Genomic DNA, 23,959 nt, shown 5'->3' on the forward strand with positions numbered 1-23,959 from the left:
GAATACATTTGCCATACCTAAGTAAGTGCATAAAAGTAAGGCCACACGTTACTGACTGAATAAAACATCTTTATTATTACTACTTTCTCTTTCTCCTCAACTGAGGACATTTTGTCGACTTTATTGTTTTTTAAACAATAAAAACAATAAAATAAAAATACTGACAGTTCAAAATATTGTTAATATAATAATTTAATTGTGGCCAAAGGCAACCTTATACACATTCTTTCACTGTGTGTGGCCTAAATTTGGCAAATACTTTGATAAAATTTATTATAGTTTACAAAATTTTGGAATGTGTTTAATTCGTAAAACAATTTTAACAATTGTTTTCAATAACTTCAATCCTCCACAAATAGTTTCTCATGTCTTTTGATGTAGAATAATTAGGGAAGCAGGAATTCAACAGTTTAGAATTTTACATTGAGTTTCCTATGGCCTGTTTTCCAATTCACCACCCTGTATAGTAAAATCAAATAAAGAATTAAATTTACATCAAAGTGTCGGTCTTAAAAAAATTTAGAACACTTGTGGGAGTGCCGAGAGAAGTGAAAACTTCTTATACTATATCAATTACGAGCTCAATGCTTTTTCCCCAACCAAAAAGAAGTGATATACCTATACGTATTATATACGCGTTGCGTACGTCCTATGCTATTTATGTATACATACACATACACATAATATAACTATATACGTAAAAAGTTTATTTCGGCGAGGTGATGACGGTCGTAAATTCAATACTTTTTCCTCATCCAAAAAGTGCACAATGTCCCTAAAGGAGTTTCCACATCAAAAATATATTTCGTCGAAGCGATGACGGTCGCTAATTTAATACATTTTCCCCATTCAAAAAGTGCACAACGTCCCTGAAGAAATTTTCACTTCAAAAATTTATTTCGCCGAAGCGATGACGGTCGCTAATTTAATACTTTTTCCCCATCCAAAAAGTGCACAACGTCCCTAAAGAAGATTTCACTTCAAAAATTTATTTCGTCGAAGCGATGACGGTCGCTAATTTAATCCTTTTTTCCCATCCAAAAAGTTGACAACGTCCCTAAAGAAGTTATCACTTCAAAAATTTATTTATTCGAAGCGACGACGGAAGCTAATTTCATACTTTTTTCCCAATCCAAAAAGTGCACAACGTCCCTAAAGAAGTTTTCACTTCAAAAATGTATTTCGTCGAAGCTATGACGGTCGCTAATTTAATACTTTTTCCTCATCCAAAAAGTGCACAACGTCCCTAAAGAAGTTTTCACTTTAAAAATTTATTTCGACGGAGCGATGAGGGTCGCTAATTTAATACTTTTTCCCATCCAAAAGTGCACAACGTCTCTAAAGAAGTTCTCATTTCAAAAATTTATTTCGTCGAAGCGATGACATTCGCTAATTTAATTACATTTTCCCCATCCAAAAAGTGCACAACGTCCCTGAAGACGTTTTCACTTCAAAAATTTATTTCGGCGAAGCGATGACGGTCGCCAATTTAATGCTTTTTTCCCATCCAAAAAGTGCACAACGTCCTCCCCATCCAGCGGCCAAAGAGCTCGCCTGCGGCTCACCTTTAAAATTACATACTTTTAAATAATTAAATAATTACACGTTTATAAAAAAAACTCGATGTTATATATTTCCAGTACTACTTTACGGGGTTAAAGCATGGACCCTGACAGAATCGCTTTTAAAAAAGCCTAGAAGCATTTGAGATGTGGGTCTACCGCCGTATTCTGAAGATCAGTTGGGTAGAAAGAGTCACAAACGAAAGGGTTTTGCAACGTTTGAATAAAAGTTGCGAAGTAGTGAACACGGTTAAGGGTCGATTTCTCATACCTGAGGTAATCTATGGTTCAGTTGAACCGGGTTCACGGGTGATCTCCGGTTCTGTTTGGAATGCATTTCTCATTGCGCGTTCATGTCAGTGCTCGTTCTACAGCTTTCGAGAAATGCCAATAGATGGTAAAAGGTAAAAAACTGTCGCCATTTTGAACTACCTTTTTTATGTTGTTTTTGAATAAAGTTAAATTTAAGTATTTATAGTCAAATAGTCATTTTAATAATTATAAATAAATATTATAAAAACACAAATAATGTTATCGTTTATCGTTAGGCTTAATATAATAAAATAGGATATATTTATATTATGACAGCGTTTCGTGTTAATACAACGCATGCGTAGTCCATGAAATCATCTGAACTGAGTTCTGAAATCTTTGAACGGCCGAATTCCACCGTTCAAGCATCGTTCAAGTTTAAACTGCCATCAGTTGAACGGGAATTGAGAAAGACGATTTTGACTTTAAACTGACGTTTACTAGAAGTTCAGGTTAAACTGGAGTTGAACTCGATATGAGAAATTGGCCCTAAAAGGCGCAAATTGGAATACTTTGGTCATATAATGCGTCACCCAGAAAAATATGACATACTTTACCTTGTCATGCAAGGTAAAATAATGGGAAAAAGAAGTGTGGGCCGCCGTACAACTCCTTGGCTTAAAAACCTACGCCAATGGTTTGGGAAAACTAGCACTGAACTATTTCGTGCGGCTGTAAATAAGACAGTGATTGTTAATATGCTGGGCAACATGAGAGCCAACGATCGACAAGCGGTCTCGGCACCTTAAGAAGAAGAAGAAAAAAAACTTTTTATACTAAAACGTTTTCATTATTTATAGGACCCAATTTAAAATATAAACTATTTTATCTACTCTATGTCATATTATTATGTATAAGTTTTTAGTTTGTGAAAACTGTCATTATATAGATAGCAGTGGGTGAAGTGTTTAAAGTGTGCGTGAAGTAACAATGTATTTTAAATGGGACTAACTTTTTCGCACAGTTTTTGACACACTTTCATATAATCAAATATCGTTAACTTTCTCGTTGTCATGGTGATGACATAATGAGCAATAAATTACGACAAAAGTTTTGACAGTTTTGTGGTTTGAAAGAAGTTAGAATCTTTAAATGTCAAAGTTCTAAAAATTGTAGAATAGAAATAAATTCCAGTGACGAAGAGTTACAGTTTTTTTATTTGTTCATCATAGATAGAATATTGTATGAAACTGTGCGTGAAGTACTTTTTGGGAACTTACGCGATGTATAGCGTGCGTTCGCAAAAAGCATACTTCACGAACTGTTTCATAAATAACTATTGTTGTTTCAATTTCTATGTCATAATAGTATATTATGCAACGAGCATTTAATGATGGTCATTATGAAGCGAGTATGAGGGTTACGAAACGAGCCGTATGTGGCGAGTTTCGTATAGAGTACGAGCTTCATAATGATAATTAAATGCAAGTTGTATACACTATTTTTTCTATGATCATTCACAACAAAAAATATATTCAAATTTATTAATTTTGTAACACAAATCAGTTCAGTAGTTTGTCAGTTTGACGGTTTGTTTACATATTGAGAACTGTCAAAGCGTATGTATTTGACTCGCCATTGGTCACTGCGCGTGTACCACCTTTATCGCGAATCAATATCGTGATTCCATTGGTTAAAAATCTGTATCTTAATGAAAATCTGTATCATAATGAAGTTCATTATGATATAGGTACATAGTGACATCATAATTGATATATATGAGAATAGAAAAAAGAATTTTGTAATCGACTTCTTTAGAGGCATAATTTCTCTAGCGGATTTAAACTCATCATATAAATCAAAGAAAATATTTAAAATGGTATCTATAATATTTATATATGGTTCATTCCACCAACATACGTCTGTTTTGGATTATCGCGACAACGAATATTTCAGTGTGCAACATAAGAAGTACGAAAGTAAATGGCTCTAATAATTATTCCAATAAACACCAATGTAATTTTCAATTTATTTTCGTTCTTCATATTTTGCACAATAAAATATTCGTTGTCGAAATAATCCAAAACAGACGTATATTCGTGGATAGGGTATACATATACATAATAATTAACTTATAAAATCAGAATTTTAATTATATTATTTTTTAATCATTTATTAAAAAAATTAAAAAAAGATACGTAACAGACGGGTTTCGAACTCAGGACCTCTCGATCTCCAGTCTACCACTGAGCCACCACGTATCGATTCGTTAAGGTACTTTAAAATGGTATTTAAATGTCATTGCATTAGTCACATTTTTAAAATAGTTTGAAATAAAAAAAGATTTATTATCCATATAATAGCAATTAAATATTGAATTGTTAGCTAGTTCTGAGCTATTCTGAAAATTTCAGGTGCCTAGGAAACATAGAACTATGTTTAAAATGGATTACAAAATTTGTGGAGATAGTGACAAAGACCACCAAGCCAAGTATGTATATAAAAACGTTTTAAAGAAAATACTAATTGTTTTACATACTTTTACATACTTTACATACAACATTGAAAAATATATAAAATCGAATTGAAAAAAGGTAAAATAATCCATTCATAATTTCAGTTAGTTACTTACATTAATTACTTAAGGCCGGCCGTTGTATGAAAGAGAGGTCCCCAAATGCCGGCGCAACAGAGAGAAAAGATTCTTTCCCGAGAGATGCTGCCTCTATCGGAGAAATAACGCAATAGATATCTAAGCGAGGCCGCAAACGGCAGAATTTTTAGTGAGTCGATAGCATGTCGATAGTTTAGTTAAGTACAGAGAGTATGCAGGTGCGGCCTCGCTAAGATGACTCGAAATCGTTTTATATATCAGGTGCGAACTTTCAATTTTTTAGTAGGCGGTTTAAGGACGGGGTCTCGCTGAAAATTTTACTTGGATAAATACTGTGCTCGTATCTCGTGGTAAAATCTAAACCAAAAGTATTGGAGAAATCTATTTTAGTCCATGTGGTGAGACCGCTCCCGTCTGGGAAAATTTCTGGGTTTCTTTGTGGATTCCTATTCAAACATGTCCCCTCTAAACAAATCTGAAGGGTGCCGGGCGGAATTTTTGGGCAGAAACTGTTTAAACAATTTTTATAAACAAATAGAAAAGATCACGTTTTTTTGCCCCGGAACATATATTTTTAAGTTTAGTGGGTCATTCTAAACAAGAAAGGTATCTTGTAATTTTTTTCAAAAATTGATAGTTTTCGAGTTATAGGCGATTTAAAATCTGAAAAGTGCGAAAATGCTCATTTACGAGGCCTAAAAACTCATATTTAAATTAGAACTTTTGAGGTTGCCAGATTCTTAAATTGAAGTTTAAACATTCAGCTTGAAGATTCTAAAGAGTGATTGTGTCTAACCCTAATTTAAACCGTCGTGTTTTAATTGTTAAATATACATGTCCATCCGATTTTTTTGTCGGTGCGGCGCGCTCTATTTCAAAAATCTCCAGTTTTCCTCCAAAAAATATTTTTTCTAGATTTTTTGGGACATTTTAAATAAAATAAGTTTCTTGACATTTTTCTCAAAAGTTAACAGTTTTAAAGTTATAAGCGATTTAAAATCCAAAAATGCGTTTTGGCATTTTTCGGATTTAAATCGCTTATAACTTTAAAACCATTAACTTTGGAGAAAAATGTCAAGAAACTTATTTTATTTAGAATATCACAAAAAATCTAGAAAAAATATTATTTGGAGGAAACTAGAAGATTTTTGAAATAGAGCTCGCCGTACCGGCAAAAAAATCGGATAAACATGCATATAACAACTAAAAAAAAACGGTATAAATTAAGGTTAGACGCGATCACTCATATGTGGACCATATAGAACAATTTGGTGTTGCAGGAAAACTTTTACTTCGGATGTCTGGGTTAGGCCTTTTTTGGACCAATTATAACATACTACCTCCGTAACTTTGGAACCGTTCATTTTAGAAGGGTTATGCATAGGACCTTTTTTGTTTCAAATTTAATGTAGAACAATTTTGTATAGAAGGTTGTTCATGCTAAATCGCATAGTTTTAGAAATATTGACGAAAAACGTAAAAAACTACGAATTTACCGATTTCTCCCCCTCTCCCCCCCAAACCCGACGCTCAAAATGGTGTGACTTTTTTCTGAACATTATGTGGACCATATAGAACAATTCTCCCCCTCTCCCCCCCAAACCCGACGCTCAAAATGGTGTGACTTTTTTCTGAACATTATGTGGACCATATAGAACAATTTGGTGTTGGAGGAGAACTTTCACTTTGGATGTCTGGGTATGGGTCTAACTATACCATACTATATTCCCTAAAATAAAATGTTTCATCATAACGGCTGACCTGAGTAAAAATCACTTATTTATAAGTTAAATTTGAATTATAGGCTTGGATCTCGCGTACAAAAAAGAAGTTGATTAATAACAAGCTGAAAATTTTTAACTTAACTGTGTCTAGTCGGACAAACTTTGATGTACGGGAACACTGAAACAGGCGAAGCTTTAATTGTGGAACAGGTTAAAAATTTGGAACATCAGACTACGAAAACGTTCCATGTATTTTGTCTGACAGAACTTCCAACTGATTTGTTACGATTTCATTTAACTCTTATGCAAAAATCAGACTGGTATTATCACCAACTGGGCATTTTAATAAGTTTAACACGAAGAACATGTCAAATGGCAGGAATTATATTTTTGATAAATAGCAATATGATTTTTGCATGAGAGTTTAATGAAACAGTAACAAATCAATTGGAAGTTCTGTTCGAAAAAATACATGGAGCGTTTTCGTAATCTGACGTTCCAAATTTTTAAACTGTTCTACAATTAAAACTTCTCCTATTCTTCTCCTGAAAAAACTTCTCCTGAAAACTTAGTGAAAACAGAGAAAATTTAGTGAATTGCAAATATTTAATTCAAAAGAAACTTTTTATTTATTCTAAGGGACTGTCGGCCCTCGGCAATAACGTTTTCTTTCATTCTGCGTTTAATTTTTTTAAAAATACTTATTAGTTTTCTCAGTATTCGAAAAAAATGAACACATTTAAAACACAGGAAAATTTTGAGAGGCGACATTTTGCGTCTTTCCCCTTAAATTTTTTTGCAACATGAATGAAGCACCCTGTGTATTAAATTAAAAATATACATTCAAGTAAATAAACCATAATATTTTGTTATATCAAAGTTTTCAAACAAATTTTATATAGGGTGTCTGCATAACTAGCAACCATATGGTTTCATATTAATTTTATTAATTATTAATTTTAATTATTATTAATACATTATTAATTTTACGGGAAAAGGTAATACCCAAGTTAAATACATAATCATAATTCATAGAGTATGTGTTTACTTAAGGGTAATTATCATTAGAGTAAAAGATTCACTTTATAGGAGTAAAACTGCTAAGTTGCGTTATGGGTACTAATTTATGTTTCTAGTCGTCAAGGAGTGTGATTTGATGTTTGATTTTCATATGGCAAGCGTAATTCAATCTATCTACATACTTCAAAGAAAAAAATTAGGAAGGGACAATAAAATGTAATATATTTTAGACGGAGTACGTTCAACATTTCAGGACGGGAATAATAATCATTTTTTCAGTAATAACACAATATTTGATTTTTGAGATTTCTCTAGCTGTTCATGAAATAAATAAAATTGTATATAAAAAATGATTATCTCATTTAAAATAAATATTTCTTATTTACCAATCCTTCGGTTTGGCGCCCCATTGGGGTTACGCACGCGTGCACCGCACGCGTTGCACGCCCGGTTACGGGGCCCTGATATTATTCCAAGTACGCAATAATGAACCACCCGCATCCCTCAAAACGGTATTACTCTCTATACAGTACCGAAATTTCCAAAGGAAAGTTTCAAACGGGCCATACCGCTCCTGAATTTTGCACATGTATATAATATTTTTCGTAGCGCCATCTTATACATAATGGCTACATTAACAGAGCTTAGATTCTTACAGATTCCTATACTGTATTCGTATTATATGTCGAATATTTACGTTTCACATGCCAATTTCTATTAATTTCATAAATTTATTTTAAAAGTACACCACGCAAAAAGTACTTTATTAATTCACATTTTTTTAACGTTATATCCTTCCATTACTTCTACTGTAGTGCTAAACGGAATTTTATCATGAAATTCATTTAAATACTTAAGTAATTTAGATATAAACGCTCTTATATTTATTGAGAAAAAAGCAAAACTTTCACATTTTTTTATAAACAATACACAACAGGTAGGATAACAAAAATATGGCTGGAACTAGCGACATATATTGTTAGTAGGTTAAGCATTTTTCGGTATACATATATGCTCTAGATTATGAGTGGTGTACTTTATAAAGGTGATGGGATCGGCTATACTTATAACATTACCAATGGCCGGCCTTAATCTCCCTTTAGGTTTGTTTCGAAATCGGACTACTTGTATTAGGAAATCAGAATATGTCTTATATGCGAATGCATAAAGAATCCTGATCGCGGTGACCAAGAATTGTCGACTTTTTCCTACAATTCATTAGGAGAGCATGAACGACGGGAGCCTCTGGAACCAGCTGGTTCTCAAGCGCAAGTGAATAAAGAAGCTCTTTATTCGCGGGGTATATGGCCCGTAAATATGCCACGAATAAAAATATACGGAAACCGTGAATATGGAATGGTAATTTATATGGGATTATAGGAGATGCGTTCCTGGGTGACGAAATAAAAAAGCCAATACCTAAAAAATCAGTTTAATTGAAGTTTTGACAATACAGATTGATTAATTACATATTTTCAGCTTTAGGCAATGGTTTAAAGAATTTAGTAAACTCTTGCTTGGTAGTTTTTAAAACTTGCTTCAATTCAGACTGATATCCAGCAGGGGCATTATTAGCAATTTGCCTCTTAGAAATAAGACTTCGTTCCATAAATGGATCAATTTTCATAAAGAAATCACAAGGCTCATTTGGCATTGTTTAACTGTTTGTTCGTCTTCAAGTTTTTCTTCTACCTCTGTTCTTAACCTTCTTTCTATTATTCTCGTATAGAGCTTAAACACTACTGATGAGAGGCATATATCTCTATAGTTTTCACAGTTGGATTCTTCTATTGGGATCAGTAAGTTTTCTTCCCACTCTCTCGGCATTTTGTGTGTTCTCCCTGCTTCTCTCATTATTTCCAGCAACCACTTCTTTCCTTCTTTCCCTATCCATTTTATCATTTCGGGATCAATTTTATCTGCTCCGCTCGCTTTTCCTATTTTTATTCTACATTCTACTTATCGCTTCTTCCAATTCTTCTGTACTTATTTTTTCCATTTGGTTTTCGTCCGCTGCTGTCTGTTCTATGGTTCCCTCTGTCTATATTTCTTCACTTTCCTCGCCCATATATTTCTCTTCGTAATATTCTCTCCACACCTCTAGTATCTCTGTTTTTGTCTTTAGTTTGTTGTGTTTGTCTTTTACTTCTCTGAGTTTTTTTCTTTTCTTTCCTTTCCTCTTAGACTCCTTACTTTATTCCAGAAGGAAGAATATTTCAAAATAAAAATATAATTTTATTTTTGCACCACGTAATATTTATATCAGATATTTTGTAGCTGGAATATTGTGTGGGCCACTCATTTTTACCGCGTTTAGCGGTTTTTTATTCTTGTATTTATTTACTTGTAATTAAAACAAGTATGTGTGAAATAGTGTGTACACGGGCATATCATTACCATATACGTAAACGGCTTATTTGGTAAACGTATACGTCTATCTGAATCTTGATATTCAAACATCATTTATTTGGTCTCAACAATGGGAATGTGTGCGCATTAACGTAACAAATGGCTATCGCTGGTGCTGCGAAACCCCGGAATAGATGCTGCTTGAGATTGAGTTTACACTGCATCGTTACTAACGACCACTTTGTGGTGTGAGTAATGAATCAGTTTTAGTATATGCTTATCACCTTTCGTTTGATTTAAAGTAAAATGCCCTAGTTACTAAATGGACACGAACATTATTAAAAGATATCGCTAGAAAGTTCGCAGTTTTTATGATCGTGGTTGACATGAATCGCAGACAACGATGCACCGAATCTGTAGTCTATTTAAATATTGAATATTTGAATAATATTACGAGAACAGTACGATAAATCCAGGCTAAATGATACTAATACAGTATGCGTCAAAACAAACTACACTGAAAAACTAAAGCTTTATTAAACATGAAAAACTAAATAACAACATTTCAAATAATGCGAATTTTAAGATTTGCTTCTATACAAAATGTGTTCAAAGTACTCGCCGTTGCGTTCCAGCAGTACTCATAACGCTTAACAAGATTGCTCTTCTTCTTCTTCTTCTTCTTCTTCTTCTTCTTCTTCTTCTTCTTCTTCTTCTTCTTCTTCTTCTTATTCTTCTTCTTCTTCTTCTTCTTCTTTTTATATAGACATTACTCTGTCTGTTTTTCAATGTGCCTCCAGTAAGTTGTCATTCCATCTTTTTCGTGGTCTTCCCACTGATCGTCTTCCTATTGGGGAACCGTCTATCGCCGTCCTTACTACTCTATTTGTTGTCATTCGGTTTATGTGGTCGTTCCATTCTACTCTTCTGCTTTTCACTCAGTTATTAATGTTGTCCACTTTGCATCTCCTTCGTATATCTGCACCTCTAGCTCTATCCCACATCGTCTTACGGTCTTACCATGCTTTATTCACCTGATCTTCCACTTCTGTTTCGAGCTTTCCGTAGCTGCATAGTGTGATGCCTAGATATTTAAACTCCATGACTTGTTCTATTATTTGACCCTCCAGCTCTAATTTACACCTTATTAGATCTGCTGTTATATCCATGCATTTAGTCTTTTTTGGGGAAATTAACATGTTAAATTTTCTAGCGGTTATATTAAATTCGTGCAGCATACGTTGTAAATCATCTTCACTTTGAGAGATTAGTATTGCGACGTCTGCATAGCAGATTATTTTAAGTTATTTTTCTCCTATTTGCTATCCTTTTTTTGTTCTTACTTTTTTTATTATTTCGTCCATGATCAGGTTGAACAACAGAGGACTCAGGGAATCTCCCTGTCTTATCCCATTGCCAGCTTCAATTGGGTCAGTTAGTTCTTCATCTACTTTTACTTTTATTGTGTTGTTCTGGTAGATATTTTCGATCGTTTTAATTATTCCTAGAGGTACCTCTCTTGTGTACAATAAATGGATAACGTCCTTTAATTTGACCCTGTCGAATGCCTTCTTAAGGTCCACAAAACATAAGTATGCCGGTTTGTTGTATTCTAACGCATGATCTTCCCGACCTAAAACCTTGTTGTTCTTCTGCTAATGTTATAATTTTATTCAGTTTGTTTGTTATCACTTTGGTCGTTAATTTTAGTGTTATGTTTGATAAATTAATTCCTCTGTAATTCTCCGGGTCCGATTTTCTCCCTTTTTGAAGAGAGATATTAGGATGCTTGATCTCCATTCTTGTGGTATTCTGTTTTGTTCTATTATTTTTTGGATTAGTTTTAATAATTGTTTGGTCAGGTCTTGTCCTCCATACTTTAGGAGTTCATTCGATATTCTGTCCTCTCCTGGCGATTTTCTATTTTTTAATTTCCTTAATGCTTCCGTTACCTCTGCTTCTTCAATATTTGTTTCTTCGTTTGTTGTCACTTCAGTTGTCGGTGGTTCGTTATCGTTATCTTTAGCAAACAGAGATCGAAAATAGTCTGCCCAAGTTTCCTTCTGAATGTGTTTCGTTTTTATTAGTTCGTTCATCTCTTTTCTTTGTCCTCTGATCATTCTCCATATTTCCTTTTGTGTTCCGTAGAAGTCGTGTTCCATCTGTTTTGAGAAACTCTCCCAGTGTTCTCTTGCTTAGCATGTTATTAAAAATAGGCTGCTACATTCTTCTGAAAAAGGTCAAAATTTTTTCACGGAGTTCATCAATAGTTGCCGGTGGGTTTTCTGTAAAAATGGCTTGTTCCAGCATACCCCATACGTAAGCATCAAGAGTTGTTAGATCAGGTGAATGAGAAGGGTAAGGAAAATTCGTGTTACGGGAAATTACGCGGTCTTCAAAACTTTCTCGAATCAGATCTAAGGATGTTCTCGTGGTATGACAAGTAGCCCCATCCTGTTGGAACCATTGGGTATTCAACTGTATGTTTCTGGCACGACAGAATTTTCTGAGATCAATAAAAAATGGTGTCAAAATTTGTTCTCTATTTCGCACTTGATTTAGTGTAACGGGTCTTCTACGCTCGTCTTCCACGAAGTAAGGAACCAATAATCCATTACCTGACACTGCGCACCAAATAGTTACACGGTCACTATGAAGAGATTTTTCTACGATGATGTCTGGTCGTTCAAAACCAAGAAAACAATTTGTCTGTCGATTGATAAATCCATTCAGATGGATGTGACATTCGTCTGTAAACCACACATCTGAAAAAATAGGGGTTGTCTTGTCTTGTCAAGTGTTGCCCAATCTGTATTTTATAGGGAAAACCACCAATCTTCTTAAACATTCTTCGGGTAGACGTTTCACTCAAATTCATTTTTAGAGATGTTCTGCGGAAGCTTCTTTTTGGTGATTCTAACACCTGTTGAAATAGCCTTCCTTGACTCGCATTTGTTGTCACGGTAACTGGACGACCAGTACAGCTTTTGCGTTGAGTTAGAACGCTTCCTGTTCGTCGAAATTTTGCAACGACTCTTAACAAGTCCTTATTAGTCGGTGCAGGCCTCTGAAACTCTTCCCGAAATTGATCGGCAACCATTAACAAACTAGGTCCATTTGATCATCCATTCCCGTATGAGCGGAAATAATACTCAATTATAAATTATTTTTTCTTGCGTTGTAAGCACCATTTCGGATCTTTTTGACAGTTTGTTAGAATAAACAATGTTTAAAAATAGCATGACAACTATTGTCACTTGTTTCATATGACGCGATTATATTTCACAGGCTTCCTGATTTCAGTGTCCTTTGTTTTGGTTCATACCGTACAATAAAGATACGATAGTTCTTTTAATAGATTTTAAACAAGCTTTCGATCTAGTCAAAAGAAGGGAACTATTCACAGCATTACAAGATATGGATGTTGTCAGAATGATAAAGTCAACTCTCTAAAGAACAGTGAATAAAGTAAAGATAAACAATAGTTTAACAGAAATCTTTGAGAAAACAAGGAGTGTGGCAGGGTGATACATTATCATCTATAATGTTTAGCATAATATTAGAGAAGGTTATACAGAAAGCAAACATTAATAGAACAAGGCTGATCTACTACAAAAAATATCATTTGCATTTGCGGACGATTTGGTGATCTTGGCTAGAAGCAAAATATAACTGATGGAAACAGTCATGAAACTCGAACAGAGAGCAACAACCAAAAGATTGTATATAAGTGAAGCAAAAACGAAGTATATGGAAATGGAATGGACAAATAAGCAATTCGTTCGGAGGCAATATATAACAATGACAACAGAAAGAGAAACACAATATAAATACTAAGAAGTTGAAAGATTTGAGTACTTAGGAACTGTCTTCACAAGAGAACCTAAGTGTGAAGAAAAAATACAGAAAATAATTATGTCGGGCAACCGAGCTATATATGCTCTCAATGGGTTGTTACGAAGCAAAAATATATCTTGAAGAGCAAAACTAAAAACCTACAATACTGTAATAAGGCCGATAGTGACGTACAATTCTGAAACATGGGTCATAACAAAGAAAAACCAAAAGTTGCTATAGGTTCCTTAGCGGAAAATATTGCGCAGAATCTTTGGTGGGAAAAACTTAAATAGATAATCAATAAAAAGAACAAATAACGAACTAAATGAGCTTTATCAAGAACCTAACGTATTAATGGTAATTAAGGAGCAATGATTTAGATGCTTGGGCCACGTGCACAGAATGATTCCATCTATCTAGTGCATTTTCAGGCAAAAGGAGACGAGGTAGACCGAGGTCAAGATGAAGCAACAAAGTTAAAGAAAATATGAGAACACGCAACGTAATGAACTGAGAAAGAAAAGCAAATGACAAGAGGAAGTGTAGTGGAAAGAATAGTATATCAAGCAATTGGCCTACTAGGCTCTTAGTGCTTACATATTATTATTATCTTTAAATAACTGAATAATTAAATAATTATTGTATTTATCTTATGATATTTTTTTGAGCTAAAAATATATTCTTTATTTTAGTAATTAACTAAGTGTAGGAAAGATGTATACAGTTGAGTCCGCGAATCTTTACCCGTGCGTCATCATTTAAATCATAAGTCGATAATAAGTCGGAAATTGAAATTTACTAAACGCAACAAGTGACAGTAAGTGACTTGCTGTTGCGTTTAGTAAATTTCAATTTCCGACTTTTCATCGACTTATTTTGTATGCTTTAAATGATGACGCACGGGTAAAAATGCGCGGACTCAACTGTACCTATAGGTACATGTAAATATTAAAGAAGTATACATACAGTCGGAAAAATGAAAGAATACCCATGAACGATCACATCAATCACTTGTTTTGTATTTGTTATAGAACATTTGCTATACGCTGTGAGCTCGTACGTAGAGGGGATATTTACAAATTCGCGAGCGCCAGTAGTGGCAAGTCTGTAAACGTTCACCGGAAATTTGACATAAATGTCAAAGTGATTAATTTAAAACTAAAATTAAAAACATTAATTATAAAAAATATTAGTTGGTCAAAGCTGTGGTATATATTTTTACCTTAAATATACTTACGTTTTAAATACTGAATTTAAGTTTTTTTGATGTTCCGTAATATGTAATTATAAATTAATCTAGCGCCATCTACACGATAATTGTGAAAGTATCTGAAGTAAGAAATTCGTATTTTATCAATAGAACGTCAAAATGATTAGCAATATCTTAAAAAAATCGATTACAATTTAATTACTTTTTTGCGTTGTAAATATTCAGCGATAACAATTAAATAATAAATTTAAAAATTACCGGTGAAAGTTGAATTAGTAGTCCGCTAGGAGCGACACCAGCGAAGCTCAGAGCGTATAGAAAATGACAGCAAATACAAAATAGGTGATTGATGTGATCGTTCATGGGTATTCTTTAATTTTTCCGACTGTATGTTGGTTTATATATTTAAGTTTCTACTGGCAATATTTTAAAACTATTAATTATTTATTTTTTCTTTTATTTTTAAGGTAGAAGCACACATAAGCCGGATAAGACGCTTGGAAGCAAGGCGAAAGGATACTGGGATCAAATCTGGAGAGATAATAAAAAAAAATCATCGATAGTTGTTTACGGTACCGGATACAATGCAACCTAAATATAATTTCGAAAAGCCTTTTAACATCGTCTGTCCAGAAAGGAATGAATGGGAAGCAAATAAAACGATTCTCATAATGGCAAATCAATGCATGGTGTACCAATAGCTCCAAAACCGGTGAAAGAGTTGAAGCTGTTGAGTTGAAGTTAAAGATTTAGATTCCTATCGGAGGGCCAACGAAAACAGAAGATGAATTTGGTGATTTTTCTAGTGACATTATTGGGTGTTTACAATCTATCTTTTGAGTTTACTGCTCCTATAGTTTAATAAGAGGGTATAATAAATATAAAACTAGAACAAATTACAAGAAAAACTATTATGTTTTAGTTTCAATTTTTTTTTTTTTTTTTATTTAAATTTATTTTGCAATCTGTTGAGTGTCAACAATAAACAAAAGTAATTACATTGACTAAGGACAAGAAAGATTTTACCCACTGGCAAAATCAAAGTAAAATTTTTATAAAGTTCTGTACAAAATAATTACATTTCATAACTACTAACTCATTAGTTTAAAAGTTTACTCTAAATGGTAAGTCCAATGGTTTGAACCTCTTTAACCTACGCTGTTCTTGGGAATTGTCTAGGAGGTTAAGTGCAAACTGGTTTTCATGATCCTCCAACTTGGCAATGTAAGCAGCGCTACGTTTTGTGATGACTTCTTGTACCGTATCAGTTTTAAGGTCTCGATGAATAATTCTATTGTTGATGTACCAAGGTGCATTAGTGATGGTTCTGAGGGTTTTTGATTGGAAGCGTTGGATGATTTCGATGTTGGAGTGACTGGCTGTTCCCCATAGTTCCAACCCATATGTCCAGATTGGCATAAGTATTGCCTTATAGAGCAGCAATTTATTATCCAGAGATAGTCTTGATGAACGGCCCATTAACCAATACATATTTCTGAATTGGAGACCTAGTTGCTTTCTCTTGGTCCAGATATGTTTCCTCCATGTGAGACTTCTGTCCAAATGAATACCAAGATATTTTACCTCGTTGGCTGATGGTAATTGGTGATTGTTTAAAGTTACAGGAGGACAAGTTCCTCTTCGTGTTGTAAATGTAACTTGAATAGATTTTCCTTCATTCACTTTAATTTTCCATTCCAAAAACCAAATTTGTACTCTGTCTAGATACGCTTGAAGGATATGCGAGGCATAAATAGGGTCTGTGTGTGAGGCTAGGATTGCAGTATCGTCGGCAAATGTTCCTAGCATCATTTCTTCTGTAAGTGGTCTCTCCTCTAGTGGTTCCTGAAGAGGTGGAGGTATATCTGCGGTAAACAAGAGATACAAGGTAGGTCCCAGCACGCTACCCTGTGGTACGCCAGCTTTGATAGAATAGAGTTTGGAAATTGCATCTTGGTATTTAATAAAGTAACACCTACCTGACAAATCGTAGTATATTATAGCATCAATGTTTCGAACTTTACGCGATCCCTATTCAGGTGACAGGCACAACGTTGATTTTTTTAAAAGGGAAAGTATATCATGTGACACCTCATTTAAAAAAGCTTTTGAAATACTGATTACAAAAATGTATAATACTTTAATCCTTTTTAAGACTGTAGGCCCAAAATTTCTTTCGAATTATTTTTAAACGCATTTATTTTTTCGAATCCTGAAAAAACTAATAAGTATTTTTGAAAAATTTAAACGCAAAATGAAATATTACAGTATTATCGAGGGTAGAAAGTCCCTGAGAACTTCTATAATGATTATTTTAATAAGTCACAGGGGTGAAAAAAAGAGAAAATTTAGTCTGATTTTTAATTTCAAATATAATATTATTCAGAAGAAACTTCTTGTTTATTCTAAGGGACTTTCAGCTCTTGGTAATAATGTAGTATTTCATTTTGCGTTTAAATTTTTCAAAAATATTTATTAGTTTTCTCAGGTTTCGAAAAAAATTAATGCGATTATTACGCATTATAAGGATTAAAGTATTATACATTTTTGTAATCAGTATTTCAAAAGCTTTTAAATGTGGTATCACATGATGTACTTTCCCATTAAAAAAAATCAAAATTGTGCCTGTCACCTGAAGAGGGATAGCGTAAAGTTCGAAACATTGATGCTATAATATATTTGATTTATGGGGGATTTTATGGGGGGTAATAAGGGGGTGGGGGTAAAACACTTATTCCAGCGCACTATATAAATATATTTTTCTACGACTGTTTAATAACATGCTCATTATTCGCTATTTTTTCATAGATAATAGCACCCCTTACTGTACCCGTGAGTAATAATTCATTACTCACGGGTCATTACTCACGGGCTGAAGTTAGATTCAAGTGACGCATGCCACTTTTAATATTAATCGTATATAAACTGCAAATAAAATTACTTAAAGTTGTTTATTTAATACAATAATTATTATAATTTATATCAATAATTAACTTCAAAAATTTTTTAAAGGAATTTTAACTGTAACAATGTCAGTATATCTTTTACGTTTATATCTTGTTTACTAAAAATTTTGACGTGTATCATTTATTTTAGTGACAGTGACATTAGCTCATTTTATTTATATTAATTGGAATTTATAACTAATATTGTGTTTATTTTTCAAGTTATATTGTGTTAGATAGGTTATAATATATTATGTATAGTTATATTATTATATTATATATAGTTAAATGTAAATATACATTATGACTATTGAAATATGTCCACCGACAACAGTCATTTCCTATTTATTAGATTAATTGACAGTAGGTACAAATTTAAGCTTATCATTTTTCGGAAACGAATAGAACTTATATTGAATATTTCTAGTTGTATTTTTACAATAAATAATAATTTAATAATATGTAGTAGGCAACCAATTATTCAGCCACGTACTAGGGGTAAACAACATTTAAGTATTCTGGTAAATTATTATAATGTAAATCTTGAGTAGTTGATAATTAAATTTTTTACTATTTAAAATAAAAAAATGGTCGTAGAAAAAGTATAGTATTCTACTCGCATGTAATGGCTATTACTCACTCTGATGAATTACGACACTCGCCTACGGCTCGTGTCGCAAACTTCATCATCGTGAGTAATAGCCATCATTACATGCTCGTTGAATAATATACTATTTTTCTACGAGCGTGCAAAAATGTCTACTTTGGCACACGCGTTTTGGTTTAGAAAGTTTTACTTTTCCGAACGCGTTTTACTTTTCCGCTCGCGTTTAGATATTTTAATATGGCCTTAAAATAATTATAATACATGCAATAAACTAATATTTAGATATTATTTACTATTTTATTTCAAATGTATCTTATTGTGTTTCTGTTTTAATGAAATTAACGCGACAATTCGATGAAATAAAATTATTTTGACATAATATTCGAAAGTCAAATCGGTAGACAATAACAGTCGTTTTGAATCATCGTCATGGAAACCAAGATCGTCGTCATGCTAACTAATTATATTGAAAGTTTGGTTTTGACAACCTTGTCAAAGAATTAATTTGTGTATGTATCTTCATATTAATTAAATTAATTGATTAAGATTTGGTCATTTTTTAAAGACTCGTAGAAAAAATATTGTTCCTAACTCTTGCAGAAAGTCTCTTTTCCGCACTCGACTGCTGGTCGAACTCCCGCTTCGCGTCGTTCGGCAAACTGCAGTCGCGTGCGGAAAAGTATGACTTTCTGCACTTGTTAGGAAAATAATTATTGTATTTATAATCGTCAACCTTGATGAGTATACTTTCGGTATGGATTTGTTTCTATAACTGGTATACATATTTCATTTGAAGTGACATAAATACTCATAGTTTAAGGCAAGCCGACATAGATCAATTTCTAATAATAACTTATTCATATTTTGTAATTTCATAGGAGTTTATAAATAAATAGTTTATTATTAACATGCCATTGATCCTAATCATGAAATATTGAACCGATCATAAATATTTCCTAGAGCGAAACTTATCGTCATATCAGTAATTTATCCGCCCACAGACATTACCTATATAAGTTCCTGCAACTATTTTAATATGTCACTGAAATCTGTCGACAATAAAAAATGGTTTATACAAAATTGGGAAACACCATGTAAGTGTTGGTGGAATTTTATCACCCTAATTAAGCTAATGCCACAGGCATATTCACGGGTCTCTGTGAATTCGTAACTGTTTTAATCCCCCATCCTAATTACAGGCCAACTCGTAACTCTGGCGCGCAGGTAAGTCTTCGATAACCCACTAACTACCGGTGAATTAGTAACTTTCATTTTTAAGTAATGTTGATAATTTAATACCGGTATTCCAGGTATGTACTTGTAAAAATTACTCTCTTTGAAGGTGGTGTAAAGTAAAAGGTGTTCATCATTTATGTATGTATTGTCTCTTGGAAGAAATACTAGAGAAAATCCAAATAAATTTTGTGAAAATGACTGAAATTCTTGTAACAGATAACAGATTTCGTAATGAGTGCACGTGGGTGTAAGTTATTGGTGGTAAATAATTTAAAATTTCAATTAAAGGAAGTGCTAAAAAGTGGAAAACATTTATGGTACTGTTCTGCATCTGGTTGCAAGGCAACCTGTTATACCGACGGAATCATACGGCCTGCTATCATACGGCCCCTATTCTCATTTAAAAAAAATCATCGATTGCGCCATCACGCCCAGATCGATGACGTCAATAGTATGATATGTATACCAAAAAATTAGAATTTAAAAATAAAAATCGACCTATTTCGAGATTTATCTCCAGAGACGCCCATTCTCGAGAAAAAAATGAATTTATTCCAACTCAAACGTCCTCACTGTATTTGTTTATAAGCCAAAAAATTGTTTATACCTTTAAAACAGAGCTGAGGCCGCTTAGATAATCCGATTTTAATTCTGTAAAGTGTATTAGATAGGTAGAGAGCCTCTTTATATGTGAAAAAAATTAGTAGACTTCTAAATGGTCTACTTTCTGTTCAGAAAGTTATTAAAAAATTTGAACTTTTAAAAAAAAAATTAGATTGAATAATTATTATGCAAAATCTATCAGGTCGATTTTAATGAAATTTGGTGGACGATTTAAGTAAGTTATAAGGATTTTCTATGCGACTTACGAAGGTTCTAAGTGCAACCAAAGTTGTTGAAAAACACTGAATATAAAGAGGCTTATTTTGCCCCCTTATTTTGTATTTATTGCTATTTTGCAGAAAGGGTAATAATTTAAGACATTTTTAACTAGTCGTATATCATAAAAAATTCAATTATCTTTATTTTAATTCCGTACGACCTTGCTCCAAAATGAATCAATTTTTAAAGTTATAAGCAAAGAATATAGAAAAAAATTAATTTTTTCCAAATTTTTAAATATTTTAATTTTTTTATTAATGTTCCGGGTATATTTGAGAAGGAGCATAAGTCAATTATTATTATTGAAGTTGTCACCTAACTTTATCTGCAAAAATACGAATGCCACCTCGCACATCCACAAATAGACGTTTTTTTACAGATCCGCACTGGTCTATACATATAATATTGTGTCAATCAAGAGATTTCAATTTTTGTTATTTTTTTATAGGTACATATAATACACAACATGTTTTTAAGCAAACCAAGAACCATTCGCTTACATAATAATATGCTATATGCCCCATGTTGGCTTAATCCGTTACTGTTTAAATTTATTTCTTACCTTTTAACCTAACAACTACCTGGGGTATAAAGTTACGAATTGGCCGGTATGCATTTTGATTTAAAAAAGTTTGTCATTAAGAGTTACGAGTTGGCGCGTGTCCATATTCACATATTTTATTAAAATTTAAAATTTTGTTAGAACTGTTTAATTAGTAGCAATAATTTTTTTATTTCAACACCAAAACCCGAATCAACTACTGAGAATTATTAATAGGACATATTATACCATACATAAGTCTAGTATACTACAAGTATTCTTCTTTTTTAAGTGCCGTCTTAAAATTGGAGGTTTGATAGCATCATCACTATCTTTACTTTGTCTACCGCAGTTCTATAGAACGGCGTTGGAACCAGTCCTTTAAATTCTTCAACCTTGACACTCTTCTTCTTCTTATACTTATTCCTCCTCTTATGTTTCCCCGTTATTATCAGTCTTAGCATTTCATATCGCTGTCCCCTCATTATGTGTCCCAGATATTGTAACTTTCTTATTTTTATTGTTTTTATTATTTCGTATTCTTTGCCCACTTCTCACAATATTTCCATGTTCGTTTTCTTTTATGGCCATACTATTCTAAGCACCCTTCTGTAACACCACATTTCAAATGACTGTAGTATTCTTGCTTCAATGTCCAGCTTTCGAGTCCATATTGAAGTATTGAAAACACGTAGTATCTCAAAGCTCTTACTCTCAGTTCTAATTTATGGTCTTTGTGGCAGAGAATTGTTTTTATTTATACAAACGAATTTCTTGCTATTTCTATCCTGACTCTTATTACTGTTGTTTGATTATTATTGTCTGATATCCAGGTTCCTAGGTATTTGTATTTATCAACCCTTTATATCTCCAACCCTTTATATATCAACCTACATATATCCTTGATTTCCCAAATGTATGCTTGTTTGTATATTATTTATTTTCTTAGCTAATACATAATATGATATGCAATACATAATACATGATATACGATATATAATACATGATATATTATATCATGTATTTGGCATTTTAATATTCATTTTTAGTCCATATCCTTCACATAAACTGTTAGTAGTAATTGGAATTGTTCAGCAGAGCTTGCCATAATCACGGCCATAAAAACGGATCTCTCGTGAAATGAAAAATATAGCAGAAGGTGCTTCTACATCATTTTCGACGCCTAACAATAAAATAATGACGTCTGCCCCAAAAATTAACTTGGACGATTTTGATAGAGGTTTATAGTCTAAGAGCTAGTGAACCCTCCGACTAACGGTCGTCCTGTAAGGCTAAAAATTTTTCAAGTGATAATTCATAGCACACAAAGGCTAAAAACCATGACCTGGCAGGCCTCAGCGGTGCACGTGTATCTACCAGATGAATCGAAAAGTGCAAATTTAGGGGGTAAAATAAACTTTCTCCTGTAAAGTTTAAATTTAAGTATGTGTTTGAGTAAGTCATTGAGAAGAAATGTGTACAATGACAGGCGATTCTGAAGAGCATAAGACCTTGCCAGGCGAGGGGAAAGATTAGGGGTTTTTCCTAAAATTATTCTTTTTGCATCGAACAATTTTTTTTTAGGTTTTTTGAATCATTTCAAACAGAAAACGTATTTAGTGATTTTTCTCTTAAGTTAATAGTTTTTGTTATATGAGCGATTGAAAATTTTGAAAATTGAGAAATCGGCCATTTTTAACCCTAAATCGGACATTTATCTAAAAATTTCAATGTTTCCAAGGTACGTAGATATTCTTTAAACATTGATTGATGAAATCCCGAAGAGTTTTTTGCAATAAAATATCGAAAACCCCTTTGTTTTTTTAATTGCTTATCAAGCGTGTGCGACACTGTAGTATAAGTGAGGACGTTTGAGTTTGCATAAATTCATTATCTCGAGAATGGGCAAATTTCAAGAGAAATGCTCAGACAGGTCGATTTTTATTTTTGAATTAGGACTTTTTGGCATATATATAATATTAGTGACGTCATCCATCTGGGCGTGATGACGTAATCGATGATTTTTTTAAATAAGAGTAGGGGTTGTGTGATAGCTCATTTGAAAGGTTATTTAATTCTCTATTCAGTAATATAAACATTAACATAATTCATAATAAATTAGAATTTATCCCTGCCTACTCTGTTTTAATTTAACTTTAAAATAATTGTGAGTTTTGAATAATTTTGAAACATTTTTATAATATATTGAATTTTCTATCAAACACGCAGCTTAGTCGTTTGTGATTATTTTGAGGATCCAGACTTGGAGTCTTCAAAATAAAATTTGTTAAAATTTCTAAACAATACCACATTACTTTTCAAAAGTCAAAAAAACAATTTAATTCATTGCATAACATAACACTTAACATAGTTATTTTTGAAAAATTGTTTTGAGATTCTGAATTGAGAATCTTCAAAATACTTTTTACTATTAATATCTAAACAATAGTCCATCATTTGTAAAACCAAAAATTGCAGTAGCCTTGTTTTTATACACTTGAATTACTACATTAAACCGGTACTGTAGACAATAGTTTCAGTTTCATTTCATTTTCTATTCTTTTTCAATTTTAATTCAATTTATAAGGACTTTCACATACTACACATTATAATACTAATTTAATTAGCTCACCTTAATAGTTCTCAATTCTCCAATAACCCCATCAATCACAGTTTAGTTCTCATATCCTTTTGATACTCACATCAGTATCATCCATAATCTTGTATATAATCGGTTACAAATCCTCTCCCGTAGAATAGTACCGCCTTCTATTGGTTTACCAAACATCTAGCCACGTGGTGGACAAAATTCACACCCCACTCAATGGTATCTAAAACTATTTTTTAAAAAAGTCAGAAAATTCTGGTATGATAGCTAAGCTTGTTTATTAACCCACAGCAATTGCATCCGTTTGCACAAAACTTAATACAGAATTTGATCCATTACAACACACACTCCAAAAATTTATATCTGAATTAATTTATACAACACTATGTTGAGTTATATCACCAATTGTTTTAACAATAATTATTTGAGATTATTAATATGAGCGTCCATAATCGTACACTCCCAAATTTTCTGAGTTTCTGATAATTTTTACTATTCAGACTATTTTACAAAACCGGCAATATGTTCTTAAACAATCTAAAATCAAGTTATTGTGAGGAATTTCGAATAAC

The sequence above is a fragment of the Diabrotica virgifera genome, chromosome 7, assembly GCF_917563875.1.
Source record: "Diabrotica virgifera virgifera chromosome 7, PGI_DIABVI_V3a".
In the NCBI taxonomy this organism is placed as follows: domain Eukaryota; kingdom Metazoa; phylum Arthropoda; class Insecta; order Coleoptera; family Chrysomelidae; genus Diabrotica; species Diabrotica virgifera.